Source organism: Oratosquilla oratoria, chromosome 5, assembly GCF_046742065.1.
Source record: "Oratosquilla oratoria isolate Oo_2021 chromosome 5, ASM4674206v1, whole genome shotgun sequence".
Classification (NCBI taxonomy): domain Eukaryota; kingdom Metazoa; phylum Arthropoda; class Malacostraca; order Stomatopoda; family Squillidae; genus Oratosquilla; species Oratosquilla oratoria.
This window is the reverse complement of record NC_134781.1, coordinates 71,396,859-71,399,358: the sequence shown is the minus strand read 5'-3', so window position 1 is coordinate 71,399,358 and position 2,500 is coordinate 71,396,859. Positions and strand designations below refer to the sequence as shown.

At 40.3% G+C, this 2,500-nt stretch overlaps 1 protein-coding gene across 1 annotated transcript in view; it reads left to right on the top strand.

Annotated features, from left to right (window-relative positions):
* Positions 1–537, top strand: part of LOC143025268 (uncharacterized) — a 60,611-nt gene extending 60,074 nt beyond the window's left edge. Inside the window, exon 3 of the mRNA XM_076184733.1 lies at positions 1–537. This exon is cut by the window's left edge and continues 242 nt beyond it. The gene's annotated coding sequence lies outside the window, so the exon portion shown is untranslated.
* Positions 538–2,500: the final 1,963 nt, after the last annotated feature.

Genomic DNA, 2,500 nt, shown 5'->3' with positions numbered 1-2,500 from the left:
CCATACGTCACGGGCAGGGAGGGCGTCGGTAGGATGTTACTTGTTTGGTTTTATTCTTGGCCTCATTGCCACCATCACCACCGCCACCGTCACTACCAGCACTACCGCAAGAAGACTAAAAGGAAGAAAAGGGACAAGGTTGTGGGTTCTTGAAAAGTAACAAAGGTGAAGGATGGGTTGTCCTGCGTTCACCTCTGTCAGCTCAGAGGTCAGAGGAAACAAAGGTGTCTAAAACATACTATAGGTAGACTAAGAGGCTGTGTATTAGTTTAGCTCCTAACTACTCTCCACATCCATCCGGGCACTGTGAACCCGGAATCCCGGACCCTTTGTACATAATAGCGCCGGCTGTCCGGGATGACCTACATACTGGCAGTCTGGGAGAGCCTGCCGAGTACGGCAGGGCTACCAGACCCCATCTCTCTCTCTCCTGTATATATAAGCCATAGGTAACTTATTTTTATTTATTTGAATTTTTATCTATTTTATATTCTAATGTACCGTGATATATTTATTTAATACACCTGTGATGTTAAACTGTCCTTTTCTTTCCATTTTCCACATTGAGTGCATATCCCACCCCGACTGACTGTCTAACAAAAGCAGAGCGGCAGCGGCCAGGCCTGTCAACTGGAAATCGGCCGAAATAACTGTTTTATACAATATGTCTTGAAATGCATTCCAACTATTTCACCACATTGGTTACAATAAATAAAAATGAAACACTCAACTGATGTTCATCTATTTTTATGGTTGTATCCTTTGACTCTTCCATCGATCCCAGACTCCATTCAGTTTCAGAGAGGCTACACTTCCAATTAATCCACCTTTCAAAACATGACCGTCACTCCCACATCTTCTGAAGAATTCATAGATGACATACGCTGACGTCAAAAGTGTTGTTTTCGTTCAGAATTATCGACGGATATTGTGAAAATAAAGGAAACTAAATATCCAAAAGTTATTTTCGATAAAAAAACAGTTAAGGAACTTATCAATTATCTTAAGACATTTCTTAAGACATGATAATGTACAGTACGATAAGGCATGGGCTCTAACGTTGAAAAAATTATTTAAGAACACTGAGACATTAAAATGTACATATTCAGATGTTATCCTCGAGCGATTATTGACATAGTATATATGATTCATTATCAAAACTTACCTAGAAATACCTAAATCTTGACAGAGAAGAAGTTAAAGGCAGGTGAAGTATAAGTAAAACAAAAAGATGTATTGTGCAAAAATAGAAAATATAAATAATAAAGTCCATATATTGTGTATACATGATAACTACAATAGATGATAGAATGTTTCTGCAATATTTCTCCTGTTATGAATGACCATGTGTGTGTGTGTGTGTGTGTGTGTGTGTGTGTGTGTGTGTGTGTGTGTGTGTGTGTGTGTGTGTGTGTGTGTGTGTGTGTGTGTGTGTGTGTGTGTGTGTGTGTGTGTGTGTGTGTGTGTGTGTGTGTGTGTGTGTGTGTGTGTGTGTGTGTGTGTGTGTGTGTGTGTGTGTGTGTGTGTGTGTGTGTGTGTGTGTGTTCACCTAAATGTATTTACCTAATTATAGCAAACAGGATTGAAGCTATGCTCAAGGAGTACCGTCTTCCAATCTTTATTTATCAAAATTTACCAAAAATTCATTTAATTTGTTCACTTGTATTATTTCCCTTTCTAACGCGTTCCAAAAACCCATACATCTCTCTGGAAAGTCATACCTCTTCGAATCCTTCAGATAATCTGTTGTCCTTATTTGTTTGGTTTATTTTTATTTATCTATTTCATTATCGTTGCTGCTATTTCTATTTTAATATGACCTCTTGTTGCTCTGTCCTTTTATTCATATTCCTTTCTCTGCTCCAACCATATTATATCTCCTCTCTCTCTTCCCTCCATCAATGTGGGTAGTTCCGGTACTTTTTATCCTCATTTCACATGTCTTTCCTGCCAGACTTAGGATCATTCCGGTCACATTTTTTTTTATTTTTTAACATCTGATTTCTTTATCAGGATCAAACCCATTCTTGTTTACATGTCCTTACCTCTCTCTTTTGTTGGTTCTTTAACCCACTGGGTTATTACATTATTCATTGCTATGTTCAAGAGTTCATCCTAATATTCTTTCATCAACCCTATCTCCCAGCTCCCTTTCCACCCCTGTTCTCCTCCTCAGCCCAAAGGGATTTCTCCCCGTCTTCTCCTTTTATGCAATGGGGGGACGGAGAGGGGGGGTCGCCGATTTAATGAAGCGGCCTTGCTGTGGATGTGCTGTGTCTTGCGACACTGCTTCTGACCCAGGGCAGTGGACAAGGTGCAGGGATGACCCGTCATCCAGGAGGTGCTAAGATGAGAGGGAGGGTGGAGGGGTGTGGAGTGCATTCAGGGATGGAATGGGTGGAAATGATTTTATGCCTTTTCCTTTTTGGCTACCTCCCTTGTAAGGGGGAAAAAAGCCTTGGTATATGTATGTATGTTCAAGAGTTTATCCCTCCTCGAT